We start from the raw sequence: 27548 nt of genomic DNA on the forward strand, positions 1-27548 counted from the left end.
ATCTGATTAATATCGACAAACAGAAAATACATTATATCACACATTATTAGGACAGCGTATTTACTACTTACCAACATCTGACACACGTGAACTGATGCCAAATATCGCAATGTGATTGGAACGAGACTTCTTCAGCGCGATTTCCTACTGATAAAATATAATTTAAAAAATATCAATAAACAGCAAAGCAATCCTGCTTACCTGGCAATAAGACCGAAATAATAACAAAAACAAAACAAAATATAAACCATGATAAGATAAGATCTCGTGAATAAATGTTGATTAAACAGCTTCTCTGCTGCAGCCCGACAGGCAGAAAGAATCGTGCTGTGATCACGAAAGATGCTTCCCATTGAAATACATTACTTTAAAAAACGTGCTGATATTATGAAAATAACTAAATAAACGTGTCCGTGTCCGTGTCACGAATCAATAGATTCAATTACGTGACCATATCACGAACTGCCGTGAGACTGGGTTGGATGGTCCTGGATCAACATTAGTGAATCTACCCCGTATTGAAATGGTCATGATGGTCCTGGATCAACATTAGCGAATCTACCCCATATTGAAATGGTCATGATGGTCCTGGATCAACATTAGCGAATATACCCCATATTGAAATGGTCATGATGGTCCTGGATCAACATTAGCGAAATTACCCCGTATTGAAATGGTCATGATGGTCCTGGATCAACATTAGCGAATTTACCCCATATTGAAATGGTCATGATGGTCCTGGATCAACATTAGCGAATCTACCCCGTATTGAAATGGTCATGATGGTCCTGGATCAACATTAGCGAATCTACTCCATATTGAAATGATCATGATGGTCCTGGATCAACATTAGCGAATCTACCCCGTATTGAAATGGTCATGATCAGGGCTTGACATTAACTTTTTTGCTCAGCCAATGTGGCTAGTGGTTTTCCAAAGTTACTAGCCACACAGCATTTTTACTAGCCACATTTTTGTTGTTGTGAAATTATCTGATAAAAGTTGACTATGGCGTGCTAAAATTGACTTGAACTAGATTTACAACCCTTTTAAATGTAAAACCACTGTACACACCCAAATCAAGACTACATAAATATATAACAATACAGGTCATTATCATTAGCTCTGATAAGGTTGTGTGTAAAGCTCCTTTTTTAAAATAAAACCATGTATTATGTATTATATGTCGCCACATTGCTCCACCGGCATACGTAACCCCAGCAGGGCAGCTAGCTGTCTCTTCGATTCTTTGTTGTCGGTCACTAGCGATTGTTGTGGCAGTTTAATTCACTAAACAATCATCTTTGGCGTAAGAGACAGTCTGGAATAAAATGATCATTAAAAAGTAATTTATTCTTGCAAGAAGGCCCAGTTGCCACACAGAAGTCACAAGTACAGTCTGTGGAACAAGTGCGACCAGGAGAGAGAGGCAGGCCAGTCTTAATACTGTGTTATTGTTATCTTCCAAGGTTCTTTAAACTCCATGATGGATAAGACACCACCAGTGATCCTATTATACACTGAACTTTAGTTTAGCTTAACTTGCAGCCTGCAAGTCCTAAATTGGACAGCCCTTTGACCTTAGGGGTCAGGGCTTCAGCCTTCAAAGCTCTCCCCCTCTTCTCCTGCTTCGCACGCGTTTCACATCAATCATTATATCACATGGTCAACAGTACACATAGAAGTCAATCCTGTGTATGTTAATGAAAATCAAAGTAAGTAATGAAAATCAAAAATCTCCCATTACACTCCTCCCATTTTATCATTCATTGATAATTGTTTCATCAAAACACTCACACAGTATAAATAATAATGAAACGTACCAAGTTTAAGTCTTACATCACCCTTATAGTTCTCATTTCTGAATTTCATATAACTGATCATACCCTTAAACTTAGTAGGCAAAAAGATAAAAATTAAAACTAGTTGGAAAAAAGATTAAAATGAAATAAGCTCAGGCTATTTTCCCAAGGATAGGCCCTTCATTTTACAGCAAGCAGATAAAGGTTTATTCTGAAACCTAGACGAACGAGCTCTGTCATTTCATCCCCAACACTATAGGTCGGACCCTCAGTCATTACAGTATAAACAAGAAAAAGTTGGATTAATATTTAGTAGGAAAACAAAACATGCTATAAAAACACAGATAAAGTAGATAGGAAAACTCCTCATATTCAAACCCTGTCCTTGTATGCCATCTCGTAACACGGATGGCTACTGCTTTTAACCCTCTTTACATATCATCATCGTTCCAAAAAATTAAAACATCAGAAAAATTCAACAAAAATGAAATAAGAAAAATAAAAACATAAACAGAAAACATAAAGAAAACATTCATTTACCACATGTTACTATAGCTTCCGCTATCAGTATGAAAGTCACATTTTGTTCACCAGTTTCATCATCAGAATGGACTGTCATTTTCGCCAATTGAACATTCATTCCCGCACTCATATTCACCCATGAATAACAAAATTATCAGAATAACACATACAATCATAACCTATACATTCAGCCTTTTCCATTAATCCACGCCCATCCACATATTTCCTAACCATTTTTTGTTAACTTTTAATTCAATCGGGCAATGGTTTTACTTAGTAAGCTCTGTTTAATACCCTATTTAATAAAATCTAACCATAAGAGTCATCACTGAATAGATTTTCTACTTTCCCTGAAAACATTTGCACCAATCAAATCATTAGATCCATATCAATACTAAGCCCTAGTTTGATTTAATAAAATAAAATCATCAAAATCGTCACAAAACAAATTATTCTGCTAAACTTAAACATTAGTTGGTCCACATCCTCCTCCAGGTGTGTTGATCATCTCGTTAGCCCCATGGACATTCCGTCTTCACCAATATGACACTTTGCGTGCCGTTGCAATGGGCTTTCCCTCGCTGGCAAAGGGAATTTGCCAAAATTACGTTACTAGCACGTCCTTGATCCCTCACTGCCCTCCGCGTCGGCGCGTGGGGTTGCTGAGGTTGGTTGGTGTAGTCTAAGGTGAGAGGCGTGGACCCAGGTGTCACCCTCTCCAACCACTTTCTGATCCTTACAAGATTTTCCCTTAGATCCTGACCGCACCTCCACTGGAATGAACCATTTCCTGCCTGCTGTCACCTGTGAATGCAGACCCTAGCTATTTTGTTATTGACCATTTGTCTAGCCGGTCATCCCTTTTGGTGTGACCTGTGGAATCAACAGCCTGAAACATATTGTCACCAGATAATTTTGCTCACTGAATAGCACTCAGGGTCCTTGTTTTACCTGAAAAACACTCAACCCATTTTGCTCATGTCAACAAAACAATATTTCTACATTTGGAACAGAATCAGTTCTGTTCGACACAATCCATCCTGACATTCTGCCCTGTATTAAAAGTCTGCATGCTCTGTAAAGAAAAACAAATGTCGAGGTTACTGTCAGATAGTAAAGTACGTAGTTTCTTTTGTCTGCGGTGCTGCCGCGGCCTTCGCTGCCGCATCTGCCCTGGCGTTCCCTGTTGAAACAGTCCCTGTTATTAACACACACATACAACACTTTTGTTAGGGAGAAGAATGACTTTTTGCAGGGGTTTTTCCCCCAGACATCTTTCTCTGCCTCTGAAACAAAACATTACATTCTTCACTCCAAGCCACAATGTCATCTTCTTATCGAAGTATTTGAAGGACAGCGGCCCTCAGTTTCACCGCATATCCTGCCTTTCAGGCCTGTTGTTTGGTCTCTTAAGTCAGTCATCAACAACATTTTCCAATGTCAAAGTCATCAATTGTTTCTATCAGGTCAGGTCGTGGTGTAAAGACTTGGTCAGTATCAGTCAAACAACATTCTCCTTCTTTGTTCAGTTCACAATATTCATAAATGTGAAGGGCTCTCTGGATAAGTTGATATTGCCTTCGCCAATGTGTCACTTTTGTTGTTGCCATCAAATCTGTACCATTTTCTCAACTCATAATGGATGACGATCTGCAACTTCACAATTCAGATTTACATATGTAGTGGGTTGGTAGTGGGGATGTATATGTGTTTTTTTCTTTTAGTTTGATTGACGTCATGGCAGAATGCGTTTAGCGTAATTTCCGCTTAAGGAAGTTAAAAGAGGCGTGGCACATTATTGTGGGAGACGCACATGGTTGTTTGGCGTGGCATTGCTGTACGCGGGAAGAGCTTTTGAATCTGCATGCCGAAGTTATCGCCTGCTAGTTTATGTTGCCAATAATCCCCGGGTAGGTCATGCGATTTATTATGTATGATAAAAGCGGAGTATTGTTTGTTCCTGAGTATCCGTGCATGTGTTATAGTAACAAACCTGAAATCACGGTCATTCACGTGGAGTGCACGCCTCATACTGATCAGCTTTCCTGTCCATGTTGCTGGTGACGAGGGAGGGGTAGGTTGTTTGATTTTATTACGTATAAGGGAAAATGAGCATTGTTTTAAGCATGTGTTATATGTGTTATAGTAACAAACCTGAAATCCCGGTCATTCACGTGGAGTTGTACGCCTCATATTAATCAGCTTTCTGTCCATGTTGCTGGTGACGAGGGAGGGGTAGGTTGTTCGATTTTTATTACGTACAAGAGAAAATGGAGTATTGTGTTGAGCATGTGTTATAGTAACAAACCTGAAACCACGGTCATGCACGTGGAGCTGTACGTCTCATATTAAGCAGCATCGTGTTCGTGATTTGTGACACATGGTGCAGGTAGTGAAATGTTTTATGTGGTTTTATATTTTGTATAGAGATATGTAAATGAAAGGTATAGTCTAGATGTTATTTGTATATTTCAATGTTATACAAATGTAGGTGTGTTAAACATGTATTATGTGTTGACAGATTATCCGGCAGCCGATGGCACTAGACCACTGCTTTTTCCCAGTACTTAAAGTTTGTTTTTAATTGAGTTTTTTTGTTTGTATTTGTTTTGGATCAGAAGTACTGAAACTTCGTTTTCTTTGGTTGATTGTTGTATTGTATATTGTGATTATTATTTCTTTTTTTGTTTCTTTTATTTAACTTTGTTTGGCCATTTTAGGGGGCTGGGTAGGCTACTGGAAGCGGCTATATTTTCCATCTTAGGAGGTGGTGTGATGCAGTGATAACACTATTTTTGGATTGCTGTGGTTGTATATTTCATTCAACACGTGTGTTACAATTTTCCCGGGTTGCACTTAAATAAGTGGAGATCGTTGCTTCCAGCCCAAGACTTGTATACCTGATTCAATCTGGTCGCCCTCCTTATTATGGCCATTTCATTTGTTTGTATTGGGTGTATGATTATGATGTTTAGTATTTGCTCCCAGTAAATGTTTTAAGAGTCATTGTAAAGAAATAAAGACCGTGTACCTCACTATTGCCTATACTTTCATTCAATTGAACAACTTGAGCGAGTTTAATTCCCCACTAATTATAGACGGCGGAGGTCCGCCTTGTTACAATTGGCGTAGTCGGCAGGATTTTCGTATTAAGGCTGTGGGTGTATGGTGCACGGTTTTTTTTTCTCCTTCTCCTTTTTTTTTTTTTTTAAATGGTGTTGTGTACTGGGAAAAGCAGTGGTTGAAGACCTGGATCATCGCTAAAGGGCTGGGAGCACCGGTTGGGAACAGTAGATTGTTCATGTGCTGAGTGATAGACATATGTAAAAAAAAAAAATTCTTTTCTTTTTTTTCCCCTTTTTTTTTTTTCTCTTCACAGTATGGCAGAAGAAATGGCAATACAATTGCAGGCATTAACTGAATTGGTACAACAATTGCAGTCAGAAAATGCTAGGCTTAGAGAAGAAACCACCCAGAGAGTGATAGCTATCCCGGCTAGTGATTCGTTGGAGGGCCCTTCCTCTGTGACTATTCCTGTTACTAATTCTTTACCAATTCCTGTGTCTGGACCATCTCTTCCAGTGGTAACAGAGCGGTATGTTTATGTCCCAAGGGAAAGAAAGTGTCCGCATTTCTCAGGAAAGGCTTCCCAGGATTCTTTGGGAGTTGAGGACTGGATAGAGGAGGTGCGTAGCTCTTTGACTTTACGTCATATGTCAGAAAATGAACAAGCTTTTTTTGTTTTCAATTTACTGGAAGGTGAGGCAAAGGCTGAGATGAAGTTTAGGACCCCTGCAGAAAGAAATACTGCAGAAAAGATTTTTTCCATCCTTCGGGAGACCTATGGTTGTTCTAAATCTTACATAGGTCTGCAGACTCAGTTCTTTCAACGAAAACAGATGGAGGGAGAATCGCTGAGGGAATATTCTCATGCCCTTATGTCTCTTATTGAGTCAGTTAAGCGACGAGACCCACAATGTTTTGCTAATCCTGATTCTGTTCTTAGGGACCAGTTTATCGAGCATGTTAGGGATAGCATGTTGAGACGAGAGTTAAAGAGAAGGGTACGTATGGAACCTTCTGCCTCCTTTTTGGATATTCGTACTGAAGCTATCCAATGGGTAGAAGAAGGAGAACGCATGGCTAGTCAGAGGCCCCGTGCTTATTCATATAGTGCTCAGGGCAGGGCTGCGGAGATTCAAACAAATGTAGCTGCAGTACAGCCAGTAGATGAGCTAATAGAATTAAAGGAATGCTTGCGTAAGCAACAAGCACAATTAGACTCTATTATGAGACATCTTGAACCACCAGTGTTTCCTAAGAGGTATGATGGGCGTCCACGTGGTGCTAATTTTCCCTACCAGCCAGATGGTAAACCCATATGTATTCGTTGCAATAAAGCAGGTCATATTGCTAGGTTTTGCAAGGTAGATCTGAAGTCATCTCAGCATGTTGCTGGAGGGGATGGCCCACGAAGTTCAAGTCAGTCCAACGTTACATCTAGAGCCACTGTTGATCACTCGGAAAACTAGAACCCTCCGGTGCTGGTGCCCAGGCATCGGAAGGGGAGTTTTCGGGTTTTAAAGGACAGGATGGTATTAAGCTTATAGGGAACTGTCCTACGGTAGAAATGATAATTGGGGGGTTACCTGTAGCTTGTTTGTTAGACACCGGTTCTATGGTGACCACGATTACCGAACAATTTTTTTTTGAACATCTTCAGCCGTCTTTGGGAACAGAGTTGCAGTCTTGCAACTGGCTAAAGTTAAAGGCTGCTAATGGTCTCGCTATCCCATATTTGGGCTATTTGGAGGTGGATGTCCAAGTATTGGGCAGATTACTTCCTGGTATGGGAATTCTAGTAGTGAAGAATCCAGAGGGAGTGCGGGGTCAGGGGCAGCATGGCCATATCGCCGGCTTGTTAGGAATGAACGTAATCAATCAGTGTTATCAAGAGTTATTTATCCAGCATGGAGATTCTTTGTTTCAGCACCTAGGGGTACAAGCTTCAGGAAAAGAATGGAAGAAGGCAATGGCGGAATGCAGACAGCTTGATCGTGTCCTGGACACAGGGTTAGTTGGCCGCGTTCGGGTTCGTCCCGGACCTGCTGTTCTGGTTCCAGCTGGTACTTTAAAGTTTGTTTCTGCTATTTGTCACACTGGATTAGGATCTACATTTTCTTCAGGTTTGTTGGAGCCTTTGCCTTTGGAGAATTGTCACTTACCTTGTGATTTGATCATATCTGCTGCATTTCTGTCAGTAGCTCAGGGGAGGCTGGAGGTACCTGTCGTAAACTTAGGGACTCAGGATCGGTGGATCCAACCTAAGGTAGTTCTTGGAGACTTTCATCTAGTTTCAGTGCAGTCTACAACACAAGTAGAGTTCAATTCCCAGAGTTCCACTGGAGAGCAGGTAGCTGTAGTCCAAGCGGTGGCAGTGGAAGAACTCCCCTCTGTGGATTTTTCACAGTTAGTTTGCCCTAATCTGTCTTCTCAGGAAGTATTGGAGGCCCGTACTCTTCTGGAGAGGTATAGTGACATCTTTAGTCGTGGGGAAGGTGATTTGGGCTGTGCTACCTTGGTTGAGCATACAATACCTTTGATAGACGAGACTCCAGTGCGACAGCGTTATCGTAGGTTACCTCCTTCTCAGTACGATCAGGTAAAGAGGCATATCCAAGAGCTGATAGATCAAGGAGTGGTAAAGCAGAGTTGCAGTCCATATGCATCTCCAATTGTTGTTGTACAAAAGAAGGATGGTTCAATTAGGCTGTGTGTAGACTATAGACAACTGAATTTAAGAACTCGTAAGGACGCCTTCCCTCTCCCACGGATTGAGGAGTCCTTGGATGCTTTGGCTGGGGCTAGGTTGTTTAGTACCTTAGATCTAGCTAGCGGATACAACCAGGTTCCTGTAGCCAGTCAAGATCAAGAGAAGACTGCGTTTTGCACTCCCTTTGGGCTCTTCGAGTTTACTAGGATGCCCTTTGGGTTGTGCAATGCGCCGAGTACCTTCCAGCGCCTCATGGAAAGGATATTTGGTGACCAACGATTTCATGCTTTGCTTTTATATCTTGACGATATAGTGGTCTTTTCAACTTCTTTCCAGCAGCATTTGGAGAGGTTAGAAATGGTGCTGAGACGTCTCCAGCAATATCACTTGAAATTGAAGCTACAAAAGTGCCATCTGTTCCAGACTGAAGTGAAATATTTAGGGCACATTATTTCGGCAGAGGGAGTAGCTACTGACCCCGAAAAGGTTAGTGTTGTTGCCCAGTGGCGAAGGCCTAGTAGTGTGACAGAATTGCGTTCCTTTTTGGGCTTTGCTTCATATTATCGCCGATTTGTTGAAGGGTTTGCTTCGGTTGCTGCACCCTTGCATAAGTTGGTGGGAGCACTGCAAGGTGGTAAGAGGGTGGTTCGTAGAACTACAGGCTCCTTTGAACAACATTGGAGTGATAATTGTGAGAGAGCTTTTGTGATCCTTAAAGAGAAGTTGGTGCATACTCCGGTGTTGGGGTATGCAGACTTTTCTAAACCTTTTATTTTGGAAATTGATGCGAGTCACCGTGGTCTCGGAGCAGTTTTGTCTCAAGACCAGGGGGGACAGACTAGGCCTATCGCATTTGCCAGTAGAGGTTTGCGGCCCCCTGAAACGAATATGTCAAATTATAGCTCGATGAAATTGGAGCTTTTGGCTTTAAAATGGTCAATAACGGAGAAGTTCAGGGAATACCTAATGGGCAACAGGTTCATTGTGTATACCGATAATAACCCCTTGAGTTATTTGCAAACTGCAAAATTGGCAGCCGTAGAACAGCGTTGGGCTTCTCAGCTGGTTCTTTTTGATTTTGACCTTCGGTATCGACCAGGGGCGGCTAATCGTAACGCGGACGCATTATCACGTCTTCCCTCCCCCACTATGAGTAGTCAGATGATGAGCAGTGCCGGGACTGTAGTTCCAGTTGAGGTTATTTTACATCAGCCGGCTGTTAAGTCAAACCCCCATGTCGCTAATGCCTCAGCTATAAATGCTGTACCAGTGCGAGAGAAATGTGATCTCTTTGCATTGCAGGCCTCCGATCCGGTGATTGGAAGTTTCCTGAGACACTGGAGGAGGGGAACACTGCCCTCGAAGGGAGAAGTAGATCAGAGCCAGGTAGGCCTTAGGGAGTTGGTTAGGCAGTGGCCTCGGATTAGGGAGGATAAAGGAGTGTTATACCGCCAAGTACAGCTTCCACCGGCAGGAGAGACCGTCTTGCAGTTATTACTCCCTATTGCTTTACGGACTGAGGTTCTTAACAATGTGCACAATAACCATGGCCATCAGGGTGTCGAGCGAACCATGACCTTGCTAAGGGAAAGATGCTATTGGCCAGGAATTTGGAAGGATGTTAAACAGTGGTGCAGTGCATGTGAGCGGTGTGTACTGGCTAAGGCCACACAGCCTAAATTCCGCACCTTTATGGGAAGTCTAACTGCATCCCGACCTTTAGAAATCCTTGCAATTGATTTCACTCTCATGGAACGAGCTAGCAACGGTCAAGAGAATGTTCTGGTGGTGACCGACGTGTTTTCCAAGTTTACTCAAGCCTTTGCAACCTCAGATCAGAGAGCAAGGACCGTGGCTAAAATACTGGTGGAAAAGTGGTTTTGTGTGTATGGCGTACCTAAGCGTATACATTCGGATCAAGGCCGTAGCTTTGAGAGTGAGCTGTTTAAACATCTTTGTGACCTTTATGGGATTCAAAAGAGTCGTACTACCCCATATCACCCTCAGGGGAACGGGCAGTGCGAACGTTTCAATCGAACGTTGCATGATTTGTTGAGGACTTTGCCTCCAGATAAGAAAGGGAAGTGGCCACACTTCCTTCCGCAACTGTTGTTTGCGTATAACACCACTGTTCATCAGTCCACACAGCACTCCCCTTACGAACTTATGTTTGGTCAGAAGCCACAGTTGCCGATTGATTTCCTCTTGGGTGCAGCGGAGGAAGAGTTGGTAGGAGGCCATGTGAGCGACTGGATTCTCCAACATAAAGAGCATTTGTCTTTAGTTTATGATCGTGCACGGAGGTATCTGGAGGAGAAGGCCCCATACCAGGGAGTAGTGCTACCAAATGATGCATCTATACTTGCTCCAGGCACGTTGGTTTATTGTAGGAGTCACCCTTTGGGGCGCAATAAGATCCAAGATGCATGGTCTCCTAGCATGTTTGAAGTAGTAGAATGTAAGGATGGCCTTGGAAATGTTTACGAAGTGCGACGTCGAGATGGCACAGGTCCTTCTAAGTGCCTTCATAGATCTGAGTTAAAACCGGTCCCGACTTCACATATCAGCATGGTCCCGGTGGTAGAGGGAGGAGTAGAGAGTGGTGAAGGAGTGGAGGAGGAGATTGAATTGGAGGAAGGTGATGGATTGGTGGTGGAAGTTACTGTCTCCCACCCAAGTACTTTAGGTCAAGTAAGTGAGGGGCAAATTGAAACAGGAATACAGTTGCGTCCATATTCTTGTTCTGGAGGTCAGGTAGATTGTTTTAGGGGGACGGGGGACCAGAGTGTTACACCAAGTGAAAGTTTGGCTTCACCTGAAAATGCAGGGTGTGGTGGTCCGTCTGCTCTAAGTGGTAATGGATTAGGCAGAGAGGATATAGTTCCTCCCTCAGTTAGGCGAACTACACGTCCCACTGCTGGATGTCACCCAAATCCATTTCGATTACCTCAGCCTGTATCTCAAGAGTTGGGTCCTAGTGATGCAGTAGTGAGTTCACATTTAACAGCATTTAGACCATGGTTATAGGAGTATTATGAGGAATTCACCGGGACGGCGAATTGTTCTAAAGTGGGGGTGTGTGTAGTGGGTTGGTAGTGGGGATGTATATGTGTTTTTTTCTTTTAGTTTGATTGACGTCATGGCAGAATGCGTTTAGCGTAATTTCCGCTTAAGGAAGTTAAAAGAGGCGTGGCACATTATTGTGGGAGACGCACATGGTTGTTTGGCGTGGCATTGCTGTACGCGGGAAGAGCTTTTGAATCTGCATGCCGAAGTTATCGCCTGCTAGTTTATGTTGCCAATAATCCCCGGGTAGGTCATGCGATTTATTATGTATGATAAAAGCGGAGTATTGTTTGTTCCTGAGTATCCGTGCATGTGTTATAGTAACAAACCTGAAATCACGGTCATTCACGTGGAGTGCACGCCTCATACTGATCAGCTTTCCTGTCCATGTTGCTGGTGACGAGGGAGGGGTAGGTTGTTTGATTTTATTACGTATAAGGGAAAATGAGCATTGTTTTAAGCATGTGTTATATGTGTTATAGTAACAAACCTGAAATCCCGGTCATTCACGTGGAGTTGTACGCCTCATATTAATCAGCTTTCTGTCCATGTTGCTGGTGACGAGGGAGGGGTAGGTTGTTCGATTTTTATTACGTACAAGAGAAAATGGAGTATTGTGTTGAGCATGTGTTGTATGTGTTATAGTAACAAACCTGAAACCACGGTCATGCACGTGGAGCTGTACGTCTCATATTAAGCAGCATCGTGTTCGTGATTTGTGACACATGGTGCAGGTAGTGAAATGTTTTATGTGGTTTTATATTTTGTATAGAGATATGTAAATGAAAGGTATAGTCTAGATGTTATTTGTATATTTCAATGTTATACAAATGTAGGTGTGTTAAACATGTATTATGTGTTGACAGATTATCCGGCAGCCGATGGCACTAGACCACTGCTTTTTCCCAGTACTTAAAGTTTGTTTTTAATTGAGTTTTTTTGTTTGTATTTGTTTTGGATCAGAAGTACTGAAACTTCGTTTTCTTTGGTTGATTGTTGTATTGTATATTGTGATTATTATTTCTTTTTTTGTTTCTTTTATTTAACTTTGTTTGGCCATTTTAGGGGGCTGGGTAGGCTACTGGAAGCGGCTATATTTTCCATCTTAGGAGGTGGTGTGATGCAGTGATAACACTATTTTTGGATTGCTGTGGTTGTATATTTCATTCAACACGTGTGTTACAATTTTCCCGGGTTGCACTTAAATAAGTGGAGATCGTTGCTTCCAGCCCAAGACTTGTATACCTGATTCAATCTGGTCGCCCTCCTTATTATGGCCATTTCATTTGTTTGTATTGGGTGTATGATTATGATGTTTAGTATTTGCTCCCAGTAAATGTTTTAAGAGTCATTGTAAAGAAATAAAGACCGTGTACCTCACTATTGCCTATACTTTCATTCAATTGAACAACTTGAGCGAGTTTAATTCCCCACTAATTATAGACGGCGGAGGTCCGCCTTGTTACACATAAATACTTAAACTGATCCAGAAAGTAATTCAAATCAACACCATAAATGTCAAAAATAATTACTGCCAGACAGAGCTTGATGACTAATCACCTTAAAGCTTGCCCCGTGTTCTGTATTGTCTTTTCATCAGATTTTTGGCTTCTTTAAAATTTGTCATTTACCTTAACCCATCTGTCATGATAAAACTCATTCCAGATGTTAATGACACAATATACACACTATTCAGACGGAATAGCTCCCCTAAACAAACACATACCAAACATGAATTAACACTCATAAAACATACAATGCTGTCACCGCCAAACAAACACACACGCATACCTGACTATGAACCGCTCATATTCTCATATTCATATCTTTTGGTGTTTACTCTAAACATATTTAAATTTTTAAATAAGATTTTAAACTTCTCATTTTCCTGTAGCTTTGATCTAATTTTACATTGTCTCTTAACCAGTTTCAAAGCACGTCTGTTCATTATTTTCATTTTCTCTTAGAAAAGTCAGCTGGGTTGTTTTTGTTCATTATCATTATTTTGCTTCAGCTTGCTTTATCAGGCCGATAACAGAAAGACAGACAGAGTACCCTTCCTCCACTCAGCAGTCTCTCTCACTATAAACAAATAATCTTTTCAACAGCCCCCTAAGACTGTAACTAAATAAATCATAGTCTAGAACCCTTAATAGTTCACAAATTTTAAAATACAAATGTTTAACTCAAATTAGGGGTGTCGCAATATACCGGTGTTGACGATAATCGTGATAGTCAAAGCATGAAATATCGACATCGTGTTAATTTAGAGTGTGACAATATACCGGTATTGGCGATAACCACAATGTTTAAAATGAATAGGACTCTTATGATAACATGACACGTAAATACTCTCAGGTGGCAGTATTGCACCCGCTGACAACTGTCAAAAAAGAAGACGACGCAGCGCTCGTCCGCGCCCGCGCAGCTAGAGTGGAACACTGTCCACACCCGAAAAAAGTAAGCTCGCCAGAATTAAGAATAGAGTTCTTCGGCTTCAAAGAAAACAGCACCTTAAAGGTGGTCGCACACCGGACGAGAAGCGCAGCGCCACGTCTTTAAAATTCGAACACATTCTATACATTGTACACACACCGGCGGCTGCGACGCCCAGCAACGGCTCAGGACCATGTTCAAAATCCTGCCGCGACACAGAGCGTCATTTACATCGTTTTATATTAAATTTACATTATATTTGTCTCAAATCATCGTAAATGATTTCACCCGGTGCTGCAATATACATTTAATTTTACATTAATTTACAGAAATCAGCTGCCTGAATGAAAATTGCTGATGTTATCGGATTTTCAGGTGATATTCTCAATTCATTCAGTTAACGGACGCTCTGAGGTAAAGTGTTCAGATCACAGACTCAGCAACTATTATTTAATTATACAGTGTAATCATAACATAGTACAGACATTATCTCAATTCCATAATGTCCTTAAACAATGACATTGCTGGCCATAAACTGAGACGCGCGTGCGTGTGAGATACCTCGAGTTGTTATAGACGCGACGCGGCTATTATTTTACTAGTCATGGAATGGGAAACGTGACATTAACTGTTAACAGGGGGTTTCTGTGTTCATAATTCATATATTAATAAAGGGTGATTATTAAAATTAAGAACCCCGTTTTCTTTACTTTGTATTTGCACTTGATTTTTTTATTCAAATCTGCTATCTGCATGACTTTATTGGCGCCGGTGCAACCAGTGGTGTAGTCTAGTTTTTTGTAGTGAGTATACTGTAACCCCCCCCCCCCGCCTCATACTCCCGTCCGAGAGCGTCACCCCATAAGCACCACCACACTCACTAATGCATACAGTATGCATCGACATGTAATTGAGAGCATTATGAAATACTAAGTGTTATCAAACACAACTCAGCCAGTTAAGAGCTACATTTAGCCTTAGATGTTACATGAATATGGTCCCTGAACCACAGGTTTTATCAGCTGACAATTTAATAAAAATAAATAAATAATTAAAACATACAAATACAAATTTGCTTTTAGAAATGGTGTTTTTGAAAAAAAATATGGTGTTATTGTTTTGGCAAGTTTACTGTTGAAAAACTTTGTGTGATATTCCCTTATAACGTTTTAATAGATTGTATTATTATTATTATTTTAAAATACATTTTACTGTGCAATTTCTTTCTAATTTCTTTGAGTTGGACCGAACTTTTATTTTGGTGGGTTGTACACATTTGAGTTTCTGTGTGTTTTAATAAACTATTATTATTATTATTATTATTAGGCCTACTTGAAGTATACTCTACTGTGCAATAGTAATATATTTCTGTTATAATTTAATATAAGTTATACCGAACTTTTATTTTGACAGGTTGTCGTAAAGACATTACAGTTTCTGTGTGTATATGAAACGAATGAATGACGATAGTTTTATTAAATGAAATGGTGAAATTCTCGTGAAGTGACTTTCATATCAGCTCTGCGATGAAGTGCACATATGTAGCCTACATCATGTCTCAATACAGTGAAACGCTGAAAACACCACGAGCGTGAGTCACGCGTGCTTTAGTATACACGTGTGTGTGTGTGTGTGTGTAGCACACATTGAGCGCTCATTCCCAGAGACGCGTAGAACAATTGCAGTCTCTTTTAACTTTAATATTCACAGACACTAGTCCATATCGAGATTTGATTCATTGTACAGCCCTACTTTTGATTTATTCATTCAAAAATAGCCAAATTCCGTGACTGTTTTCCGCGATTCTATCCGTATCACTTCGCAAACACAGACGGGGTGAATTTATGAATGAAAGTGTGAAAGTTCTGACACAAAACGAAGTTGTTACGTATCCTCACGCTTTTTTTGTCACAGTGTCTGGTTTATGTTCCTTGGGTCACCACTAGATGTCCTCCTTCCTCACGGTGTCCAGCACACTCTTGAACTACATTCCCCATGATCCTTGTCTTTTCATTGCACTCAGCTGTCCCTTATCACTGATCATTGCATTCAGCCTGTTTCCCATTATCATTGTCATTTCCCTGTGTATAAATACCCTGCCTGTTTAGTGTTTGTTACGGAGTCCTTGTTGTATTTCATGCCACTTCTGTGTCTGTTTCCTGTTCCTGTTCTGTTTTGGATAGCCTTATCGGATTTTGACCCATGCCTGGACTTGACCATTGCTTTTGGACTACCCTTAATAAATCTTATACTGCGATTGGATCTTCCTTTGTTTCATTAAGTGTGGATCGTGACAGAAGGACTCCGTCAAACAAGAACCAGCGGTATGAGTTCAAACTTCTCTTCCCCAGCCACCGAACTGGAGAGGAGAGAATTTTTTAAGGGAACCCGCCTAGTTATTTTTCGTGGGACCCGGGGTGGTCGCAGAGGAGGAGGTGGTCGAGTGGAGATCCAACAGCACTCTCCACCATGGCCCCCCTTCGACCCTGGGCTCGTGAGGGACGGACCGCAACCACCATCTCGCCGTCGCGGACGGAGAAGAGGGAAAAGGAACACGTCTGCTGATCCAGAGACTGTTCATGTCACGTTGGCCGATCCAGAGACTGTTCACGTCACGTCTGTCGAGCCTGTGTCTTCGGACAAGATGGCCGACGCGGAGCTGGTGTCCCCTGAGGAGATGGCCACTGGAACATTGTTTGATTATTTTTCAATTCTACTTAAGATCCTAGAAACACCCAGGAATGTTCACGTCACGTCTGCCGAGCCTATGTCTTCGGACAAGATGGCCGCCGCCGAGAGTGTTCACGTCACGTCTGCCGAGCCTGTGTCTTCAGACAAGATGGCCGCCCGAGGGGTCTTCATCGCCGTGGCCGCCTGAGGGAAAGTCTCCGCTCTGGCCGCCCGATGGACTGTTGTCTCTGCTTTGGTCGTCCGATGGACTGTTGACTCCACCCTGGCCGCCCGAGGGAGAGTCTCCACCCTGGCCGCCCGAGGGAGAGTCTCCGCCCTGGCCGCCCGAGGGAGAGTCTCCGCCCTGGCCGCCCGAGGGAGAGTCTCCGCCCTGGCCGCCCGAGGGAGAGTCTCCGCCCTGGCCGCCCGAGGGAGAGTCTCCGCCCTGGCCGCCCGAGGGAGAGTCTCCGCCCTGGCCGCCCGAGGGAGAGTCTCCGCCCTGGCCGCCCGAGGGAGAGTCTCCGCCCTGGCCGCCCGAGGGAGAGTCTCCGCCCTGGCCGCCCGAGGGAAAGTCTCTGCCCTGGCCGCCCGAAGGGTCGTCTTCGCCATGGCCGTCTGAGGGGTCATCTGCTTTGCCCTGGCCCCCGGCTAAGTCATCACCCCCTGTTTCTGTTCCCCTCCATGGTCCTGGCCCTCCATCCCTCCCCCTGATCCTCCAACCGTTGCACCTTCCTCCTGGACTTTTGTTGGGTTTTGTTTTTTGTTATGTCTTGGAGCGTCTGGTAGCCGCTCCGTAGAGGGGGGGTTATGTCACAGTGTCTGGTTTATGTTCCTTGGGTCACCACTAGATGTCCTCCTTCCTCACGGTGTCCAGCACACTCTTGAACTACATTCCCCATGATCCTTGTCTTTTCATTGCACTCAGCTGTCCCTTATCACTGATCATTGCATTCAGCCTGTTTCCCATTATCATTGTCATTTCCCTGTGTATAAATACCCTGCCTGTTTAGTGTTTGTTACGGAGTCCTTGTTGTATTTCACGCCACTTCTGTGTCTGTTTCCTGTTCCTGTTCTGTTTTGGATAGCCTTATCGGATTTTGACCCATGCCTGGACTTGACCATTGCTTTTGGACTACCCTTAATAAATCTTATACTGCGATTGGATCTTCCTTTGTTTCATTAAGTGTGGATCGTGACATTTTTTAAGTGGGTATACGGAAATCCTTGGCCTTTTCTAGTGGGTATACGGCGTATACCTGCGTATCACGTAGACTACACCACTGGGTGCAACAATAGGTTTAAGAGCTTTTCAGTTCTTCAGGAAACCTTCAGACAGTGTTTTGCTTCAGTTTGAAACCAGATAAACTTCACATGCTTGTCTTCCTTCACAAGAATTTGCCATAGATTGAGTACGCAAGAAGTAAAAAATGCATGTGCCTTGTCTATCAGTATCCTTATGTTTGTTGGGTAAAAAAGAAAAACTATATAAACAAGGTAAAAATGAATTTGACTGATAACTACCCGAAATAGATTCTATAGATATCGCGATATATTGATATCGTGAATTCTTTTGGCCACAATAACCGTGGTGTGAAAAATCTAACATCGTGACAGCCCTAATTAGTATCATTACAACAATCTAAAATACATTATGCTATGAGCATTTCTAAGGTTATCTTTAGTTTAAATACTCAATTCACCTAACCTTTGTTATCCAGAAATTTCTCTTAACTCATCACAAGCTGTCTTCATCTTTAGCCACCAACATGTCTAATGACCTTCAGGAGTTAAAACTATCTTACAGACATATTTTTTCAATATCAACACTTCTATAATTTTCCCTTGCCCATAAGGCAACCAGCATCATGTTCCTGAAATAAATTAAGTTTTGTTACTGTCTCCACAACCAATAATGACAATCACCTCATGGTCTCAGCTGGCTCTTGAAAGCCCATTCCCATTAGCTCTTAATCTATAATTTTCTTCTCTTCAGGGTGTTGTCCCCTGGCATAGTTGCAGACACTTGTCATAATGAAAAACAAGCCATACAATGAATGCGGTTTTCTGGTGAGTGGTATATAGAGGAACTCACATTTTCTGGGTCAGACTGTCGTAACCGTGTCGTGAATTTTAATCACATCCGTCCATTCAGTGTACTGTTACATCTGTAGCCGGAGCCATCAGCCCTGTTTCATGGTGGAGGCTAAAATCAGACAAAGAAGTTACTGGTCCTGAATTAAACTAGTCAAAAACGTCCCTTCTATCGTTTAAGACTTCTTTAAGGTCATTCAGTTTTACTTTTAAAACATTTACAAACTTCCCTTTAAATGTATGAAATGCCTGTAGCATGATTTCTTTTAACATCTCCATATCTATGGTTTTCAACTAAAACACTGTGCCTTACTATAAATAGCCTATTATCATTTATGACACAGGCTCAGATAACAGCTTTTAGCTGACATTGAATGAGAGAGAGACCCTGAAGCATTTAGGACTGGTACACTGCACTCTCATAAACTTCCAAAATCAAACTTTATCTACCATCTTTTAACTCTAGCCCAGCGTTAGGCATCTTTGACAGAATTTACATGTATTTTCCAACAACCATATTTTATATTTGTCTTTTGCCCATATCAGGGAATTTAGACATTACAAATTTTCACTCAGATCGTGTCTCTGTCGCACTGGCTGTTTCAGCCACAGCACACACCAGATTCAGATAAGCAAACTGTTTCAGCCAATCACAAGCTTATCTCCTTAAAGCAAAACATCAGCTCCTAGTTCTTTCATGGTCAACACTATTCCATCCACGTTCAAAACACTTAACAATCTGTTTGTTTAATCAGATGCCTTTCTACACATTTTACATTTAGCAACTCATATTTTGTCATTATCTGTAATTTTACATCAACCTGTATTCATCAATTCACTAGCTCTTTCCTTCAAAAGGATTCCCGACTTAAATCTTTCAACCTTCTTTTAACCTTCAATCTTCTTACGACTTCCATCTATCAACTTTCCTTTAACTTTCTTTTCTACCTCACTTACTTGTACGTTCTTTTCACTTTCTTTAACACTGCGTTCACATTCTTAGTTCTTTCTCAGACGAAAACTTTAATATCGTCATTTAAATACTGTTCTACTTTCAAACACACATTAATACACGTCACTTTCACATTATCACTTTTTTTCCTGAGTGTCCATTTACAATTACGGCTAAATGGCCCTGCTGACCACAATTAAAACACTCTCTTTGCCTAGTTTTATCTGAGCTTTCAAACGGCTCCAACTTACTGCACACCCTTGAAGCAGTGTGTCCCGATCAGGAATGTGAACAGAGCCACTGATAAGCAGTTCTCTGTATTCTTTTACCGTCCACCAGTGGCGGATTCAATCACAATAGCCAAATCATAATCTTCATCATTATTATTGGCCGCTTTAATTTCATAAGTTACAAAGAAAATCACTCAACATTTACTTGCTTTTTTTTAATCATCGGAAGCAATACAAGGCTAAAAATGAACAATTTTCAGTTTCTTTCTTTGTTTAGCCAGTCAAGTTGTTGTTTAAATTTCCAAACACAATCAAAACCCTGACTACCATTTACTTAATAATTTCTCCACATTTCTTTGAAGTGAGCTTCAGAGCACAGCTGCTTACAGCGTTTGCTCTCTTCTGTCCTCTATCAAATGGTTAGTCCGCATATTCAACTTAATGTTACCATTATTTTCTCAGTCCCACTTATCTCTGCTGTTTCACAAAAAAAACAAAATATCATATTACTCATATCTCAATCCCTAAAATGCACAGACAGCCATTATAGCTGCCTCCTCCTTCAACTCTTGTTACGAAAATTCTCTAGACATCATTATTTTACCAATAAAATATATAATTGTTCCCCATTCTGCTTAATAAAACCTTTGTTCATTCCTCATCTTTATATCACTTAATTTGACTTGCATGCATTTTGCCCATATAAATTTTCTTCATTGCACAGTATACCGGTGTGCAGTATTTACTATTAGATGTCCCCATAATGGCTGTTATTTTCCTTCTTTCACTATTGCCTGTGGATTTTACTTCAGCGCGCTTACTCTGACTTTCACCCGAAATCAGGAAAGGTTGGAATTAATTTCTCTGCTTACTCTCAATTGACTCCCTGGAAGTGTTCCAGTGATCAATTATTTCAGCTCCTATTAATCTCACAATGACGAGTACTCGGCTTCGGTCTGGACAATCGCTTGACCTGCCTAGGTCTCAATTTCCTCGCCCTTTTTAAAAGCCTTCTTTTCCTCGTACCACAGCTCTAGCTTCAGTTCTTAAACACAGCCGGTTCACCCACAAAATTTTCTTTTCAAAATCCCCAAATGAAAAATAAATTTGCTGTCTCTTACCCAAGATTTTCTGTTGCCACCTGGATTCTTTCTGATTCCAGTGGAGTTCCTCCTGGCCCTGATAGCAGTTGGCTCTTCTCTCTCCATTCTGCGAGGTAAGACTAAAGCCTGGTGCTTCAGGATGATCAGTCGTCAATCCGCTTTACTCAGGGCCAGAAGAAACTGCCATGGAATCCCAACTTCTGACACCAATTGTTGTGGCAGTTTAATTCACTAAACAATCATCTTTGGCGTAAGAGACAGTCTGGAATCAAATGATCATTAATAAGTAATTTATTCTTGCAAGAAGGCCCAGTTGCCACACAGAAGTCACAAGTACAGTCTGTGGAACAAGTGCGACCAGGAGAGAGAGGCAGGCCACCCTTACGAAAAAGAAGTTTATTCAAGTGTTCTATTAGTATACTTCTTTAAACTAAAAATAAGAAAGTATACTTTCAGTCTACTTCTCAGAAATATACTTTATGTACTTCTCAGAAATTTACTTCAAATTGCACTTAAGTATACTTGACTTATACTGACAGAAAAGTCTAAGTATATTTGTTCTATACTTGTTGATCGAGATATACTTAAAAGTATAATTAAGTATTCTAAGTATTCTTGGCTTGTACTTGTGTTTACTATTTTGATTGAGTAGCTTATTAAATACTTTTTAAAAAACATAATATTACACACCGTCTTATAAACTAACATGTTCAGCTTTATATAGTAACAAACTTTCGGGTGGAATAGCTTATAGAGTAAATAACATAAGCATGGAAAATAAGTTTATTCAAGTGTTCTATTAGTATACTTCTTTTCAACTAAAAAGAAGAAAGCATACTTTCAGTCTACATTTTATAAACTTCTCAAAAATATACTTAATTACACTTAAGTGTACTTGACTTATACTGAGAGAAAAGTCCAAGTATGTTTGGCCTATACTTGTACTCAATCTTTTGATCGAGATATACTTAAAATTTGAATTATTCAAAGTATACTTGGCTTGTAGTTGTGTTAACTCTTTTGATCGAGTAGCCTATTAAATATACTTTTTTTTACATAGTTTTTCATATACAGTCTTATGAAACATTGTTTGAAAACATTGATTAAAATATTGATATAAAACAGATATGTTTCTAATTCTGCGTATCTGAATTTTTGTATAGGCTAGTCCACTGGTAGTGTACATATTTACTTTAACTTTTCCCCACCATTGACTGAATTTTCCAGCTATCCATGTTTTCACTGGTATATGGTAGGGGGTGCTATGACACATCTTCTAGTACAGAATCTCTGGATCAAACCCAGGAGAAGAAGAAGCTGAAACAAGTGATAGAAGATTGCTCACTCAAATGTAAAATAATGTAATATCAAACATTAAACAGCTTGTAAATCAAAACTGCTTAATGTTTCCAAATGAAATGAAGTGTAGGCCTAACCCATGAAGAGAAAACGACTGTGAAGCTTTGGGGGTGTTGGACTCGATCTACTCCACCTGTGTTTGATCATCATTCTGGATCTGATCAAGGCGTAGTCTTTGACAAAAATTTGATTTTCTCAACTATTTTGTATAAAATGTTGCCTTTATGAAACTTACTGACATTCAAGTGTTGATAAAAAAGGATGCATGAAGCTAATAAAATGTTTTTAAAATTAAAGTAGAATTAAAGGTATTTTTCAAGTATAAAAAAATAACATTTGAACATAGTAGTATAGGCCTACTGCAACTGCTAAAATTTTATATAAATAGTAAACTATAAGTATAATGTTAAGTTCACTTAAAGAAAACTTGTAGAATAAAACTACTAAACTAGTAGTTTACTGAGAGTACACTAAAAGAGTAAAAATAATATATAAATGGTGAACTATAAGTATGATGTTAAGTTCACTTAAATAAAACTTGTAGTATAAAACTACTAAACTAGTAGTTTACTGAGAGTATACTTAAAAGTTGCTACAAGTATTAAAATAGTAAACTACTAGTATACTCATAAGTTCACTTGCAGTACAAATGAGAAACATAATTATGAACTAGTTGTGCACTTAAAGTTTACTACTGTTACACTTATAGTACACTTAAACATATACTTTTATATACTTCAAGTGGGCCAATTTAGTCCCAAGCGGTATTAAAATAGTACACTTACAAGTTTACTAGTAGTACATATTGACATTAGTATACTTACTACATAAAGTATACTTAAAAATATACTTGAACATTACTCAAGTATACTTCATAAAATGAACTTGAAGTATACTTTTTTTTCGTAAGGGCAGTCTTTATACTGTGTTATTGTTATCTTCCAAGGTTCTTTAAACTCCATGATGGATAAGACACCACCAGTGATCCTATTATACACTGAACTTTAGTTTAGCTTAACTTGCAGCCTGCAAGTCCTAAATTGGACAGCCCTTTGACCTTAGGGGTCAGGGCTTCAGCCTTCAAAGCTCTCCCCCTCTTCTCCTGCTTCGCACGCGTTTCACATCAATCATTATATCACATGGTCAACAGTACACATAGAAGTCAATCCTGTGTATGTTAATGAAAATCAAAGTAAGTAATGAAAATCAAAAATCTCCCATTACACGATCAATACTCATTAGGGCTGTCAAAATCGCTCAAAAACGACATTCGAATATTCCCTCTAAAAAAAACACATAGCTTATATTCGAACTATTCGAACATCTGGTTGCGCATTTTGTCAATGACGCGCATTACGTCAATAACAGGACAAATTAATACAAAGAGACATAACTACTTGTATAGGTAGTTTATTTAAGTTTAAACATATTTGACAACGTATTACCTACACGAAAACAAGTAAATCAACTAATGGCCAAGACCGCAGACCTCACTCTCTCTCGCTCGCTTGCACTCGCAGGCACTCTTTCTCTCTCTCGCCCTCACCCTCATGCTGCGTTCACACCAAACGCGAATAGAGCGTCTGGCGCGAGTGTAATTAGACGCGTTTACGCGCGTCTGGAGGTCTTGCGGCGTGAATGAAGGCCAATTTATACTTCTGCGTCGAGTGTACGCCGTAGTGTACGTTGTAGGCTACGCACGTAGGCGACGCCGTCGTGAGCATTTATACTTCTGCGAATGTCTGTGTTGCTCTGCAGTTACACCGCCTAAACGCTAGTTGGCGCGGGTGGGTTTTAATGTTCCAGTTCCACTGTGTTTACATTCCTCGCGGCTGTTTTGAGTTTAGGTTTCTACGAGCAATGGCGACTGAAGGAGTCATACAGATGGCTGTATTTCCGCACTTCTTCAAGCAATCTCTCGGTCACTTGGTCTATTTCCATGGCTCTTCACTGATCTTCGGAATTTAAAAATGGCGGGCGGGCGCTGCAGAGTGCAGAAGATCATTCCGGAAATGCGTAGGAGGAATCCAGCCGACCGATCACAGATCTTGCGGTCCGCGTCGCCGCGACGCGTAGTTACATTTTTGAGGAGGTGCGCGTCAGGGTACGGCGAAGGGTACGACGTATGGTACACGTCAATGCGTATACTACGCCGTACCTTCTACGCGCACCCGACGCAGAAGTATAAATTGGCCTTGAGGCGTCACGCGCTCTGTGCATAACAGATAAGCAAATGTTGAGTGCTGATCAAGAGATTTGTGCAAGCAATTTAAGGTCGCGACTCTTATATAGCAGGCTTCATTCAGTGATTGAAACAAATATTATTAACATTAATTGAAGTTTTACAGTAGGCTATATAGAACCGACATTGAACGCTCCGAGCGAGCTGTGCTGTGGTAAACATGGAACTTTTCCTTGACATGAAACGGTAAATAATCAAACCAGTGGAAGCCTGCAGTGCATGAAACTGCTGTATCTAACCTATTCATGCAATATCTGTTCAGTCAGTACAGTAGCCTACACTTTAGTAATGTTTCTGTTTAACGTTAAATAAAATGACCCCTCAGGCAGCGCGCCCACTCGCAAAGCAGACAGCCGCGCCTCTGCTACCGCGGGCGTTTTTCCACATTCGAATTTTAATTTTCACCTTTGAAATTCTGTTTTTTAAAACTATTCGAATATATATTCGAATTTAGAATATTCGTTGACAGCCCTATGGGAGTTGTAGTGTCGTAGTTTCACACTTATTTCAGATGCCTTTTGAAAAGACTACAATTATTCAACCCGCCAAAGTGGCTAGTTGGAGTGACTGTGTTACCCGCCACGAGCAAAATCCACCCGCATTTGCATGGCGGGTTGGCGGGTGTTAATGTCAAGCCCTGGTCATGATGAATCTACTCCATATTGAAATGGTCATGATGGTCCTGGATCAACATTAGTGAATCTACCCCGTATTGAAATGATCATGATGGTCCTGGATCAACATTAGCGAATCTACCCCATATTGAAATGATCATGATGGTCCTGGATCAACAATAGCGAATATACCCCGTATTGAAATGACCATGATGGTCCTGGATCAACATTAGCGAATCTACTCCATATTGAAATGATGACGATTCTAATATATATATATATTCGAATCAATTATCAAAATATATTTATTACAATCAGAATTAAAAAAGCAATTATTCTACTGTTTTTTTAAATGTCATATACTTTTTGCACACTTTATTCAGACTAAAATCATAGTAATCTGTTTTAAAGACCTGGGCCCGTATTCATAAAGAATCTTAATGCAAAGAGTAGCTCCTAGTGACAAAATTCTAAGAAAATTCTTAGAAATGTGGGCGTTTACTCTTAAAATTAAAGAAAAAATCCTAGTAAAGAAAAGAGTAATTCAGAAAGCATCTTAACCCTTAAAAGAGGTCTTAAGGTCAAAATTGTTAGGAGCACGGACGAGGACTTTTAAGAGGCTTAAGAGTTTCTTTAGCAGAGGAGAAAATGGCAGAAAGACGAAGAGGGAGAAGAAATGTGTTGCAGACAATGAATAACAGTGAGTTAATAAGACGCTATAGATTAGATCGTGCAGGGATCATGTTTGTGACTGATCTTATTAGAGACACGCTAATATCTCCGATACAGCGCATATGCCATAGCGCCAGAAATGAAAGTAATCACTACATTACGATATTTGGCAACTGGGAAAATTCCATGTTTGATACATTAAAACCAACATTCAAACCACCACTTAAATAGACATGCCAGCAATTAGTGTAATTGGAAAGAGTGGAACAATTTTTATCATTCTAAGCCAAGCAAATACCTTATAGGAAATTAACAGCATGGTAAATAAAAATAAAAAGGATTTATATACACATATATAATGTGTGTGTGTGTGTGTGTGTGTGTGAGAACGGTCAAATAGGAAAAATTACGTATGTAATTTCAAAGTGAAGGCTTAGAATAGACCCTATACTTAAAATAACTTTTTTTTTCCCTTCTTGGACAACCAACCAATCACAGTCGTCAAAAGATTGTGTCATACATAGCAACGGGGTCAACCCCGCCTCCTTACTAAGATGAAAGTTTTTGTCTTTTCCTTACGCAGAGTTGCTCTCAGATCGTTCCCGAATCGCTTTTAAGCTAAGACTCCTACGTAAAAGTTTTTAAGCTAAATTAAAAGTTTTCTGAGAGGATTCTTAGAATCTTTATGAATACGGGCCCTGGAATTTATTGAAATTTGTAAACATTTTTATAACATTTTATTAAATATTTAATGTGTATTTGTGTGTAAAGGTATGAGAGAAAGAAGACTTTTAGGGGTTGTGGAGTAAAGCTTAGCTATTAGCTAAACAGCACATGACTTTTGTATTGTATGTTCAGTTGCATTACATTAGGCCATTTAAGTGTTCTATTTCAGGATTTTTTAGTGAATAAATACATTTACAAAGTCAGATTTTTAGTTGCAGAGAGGGTCAAAGAAAGAGGTCAGACAAAATAACTGACCTTTTGTCAGTCAGCCGAGGGAAGAGAGGAGGGGACGTTCAAAATGGACCGATTGGATTTGGTCGGCACACACTGATGACATCAGAGGCTTGTGATTGGTTGATTAAATGTTGATCCAGGAACACATCTTATTTGGCAAAATCACGGTGACCGTCGGGGTCCACCCATCCTTCAGAGCGGCTCCGGCTCTGGACTATATGATCCCTGCGATCACAGCCGGGTCCATCTGCTAAGCTCTGTCAACTTTTGGTGATTATACTCTTGTATTTCTCCATGCGGGCCAGATCATGCTCAGCCAGCTTTTTGGAGGCTTCAACACCTTTGAAAAGAATAAATCATTGTTAATATAAAATGCAATAAGGTGCATATATATATATTGGTAAAGTTTGGTCACTGGACACAGTTAGTCAGTCATACCCTTTACGGTTAGTTTATCCTGTTTTGCTGTCACCTCTGAAGCACCGGTGGTGTCTATTTTCATGATGTCTCCATAAATACATGCTAGAGAAAACATGGCAAGTATCGTCTGAAAGCCTTTAAAAAGTCAATAAATAATTGATTTACAAATAGAAAATGTATGTTATTAGCCTGCTAGGCTACTATAAGTATCACATTAAGTGAGGTATTATTTAGGTGTTATTTATTATTTGTCTTATACCCATGATGACTAGAAAATGTTGTGAAAAAAACAAAACAAAACAATCAAGACCGCTGAATTGTGTGAACTTGTGATCGTAGTTGAACTGGTTTCTCTTTCTGTTTTCGCAGTTCTTCTGTGAAGGTGGGGCAAAATCAACTGTGGACATTGTGGAATTCCCTTTAGTATAGTCACCAGAGACGGTTTGAAGATTAAATAAGGTTTCATTTGTTACCCCCTTTGGTTAACATGAAGTAGTTAACATATACATAATTTATTATCTTATCTTAATTAAAGCATATCAGCTAATCTTAGCAAATGAAAGTTTAGCAAAAAAAAAAAGAGATAAAAAAAAAAATGTGCAGCTCAAACGAGCTTTTTTCTCGGCTCCCAACCCT

General features: G+C 40.4%; 2 long non-coding RNA genes and 1 pseudogene across 4 annotated transcripts in view; 2 read left to right on the forward strand and 1 right to left on the reverse strand.

Moving 5' to 3' along the window:
• The window catches only part of LOC309505100 (lysozyme g-like), a 29718-nt pseudogene extending 2272 nt beyond the window's left edge, over positions 1-27446 (reverse strand). Inside the window, exons 1-3 of the transcript XR_014211815.1 lie at positions 27172-27446; positions 26931-27047; positions 26659-26832 (exon numbers count right to left, since the gene is read on the reverse strand). The product of XR_014211815.1 is annotated as a lysozyme g-like (transcript). The remainder of the gene's footprint in view (positions 1-26658; positions 26833-26930; positions 27048-27171) is intronic.
• Positions 2939-5359, forward strand: LOC309505125. Of its 2 annotated transcripts, XR_014208302.1 has the most exons (5): positions 2939-4234; positions 4310-4398; positions 4471-4559; positions 4625-4713; positions 4846-5359. It is a non-coding gene; the product is annotated as an uncharacterized lncRNA (long non-coding RNA). The 2 variants fall into 2 exon arrangements; XR_014208301.1 differs by having other exon boundaries at positions 4310-4559.
• LOC309505121 lies at positions 9562-12543 on the forward strand. Its single transcript, XR_014208297.1, has 4 exons — positions 9562-11409; positions 11485-11734; positions 11809-11897; positions 12030-12543. It is a non-coding gene; the product is annotated as an uncharacterized lncRNA (long non-coding RNA).
• Positions 27447-27548: the final 102 nt, after the last annotated feature.

The sequence above is a fragment of the Leuciscus leuciscus genome (genome assembly GCF_965113295.1).
Source record: "Leuciscus leuciscus genome assembly, chromosome: 8".
Lineage (NCBI taxonomy): Eukaryota > Metazoa > Chordata > Actinopteri > Cypriniformes > Leuciscidae > Leuciscus > Leuciscus leuciscus.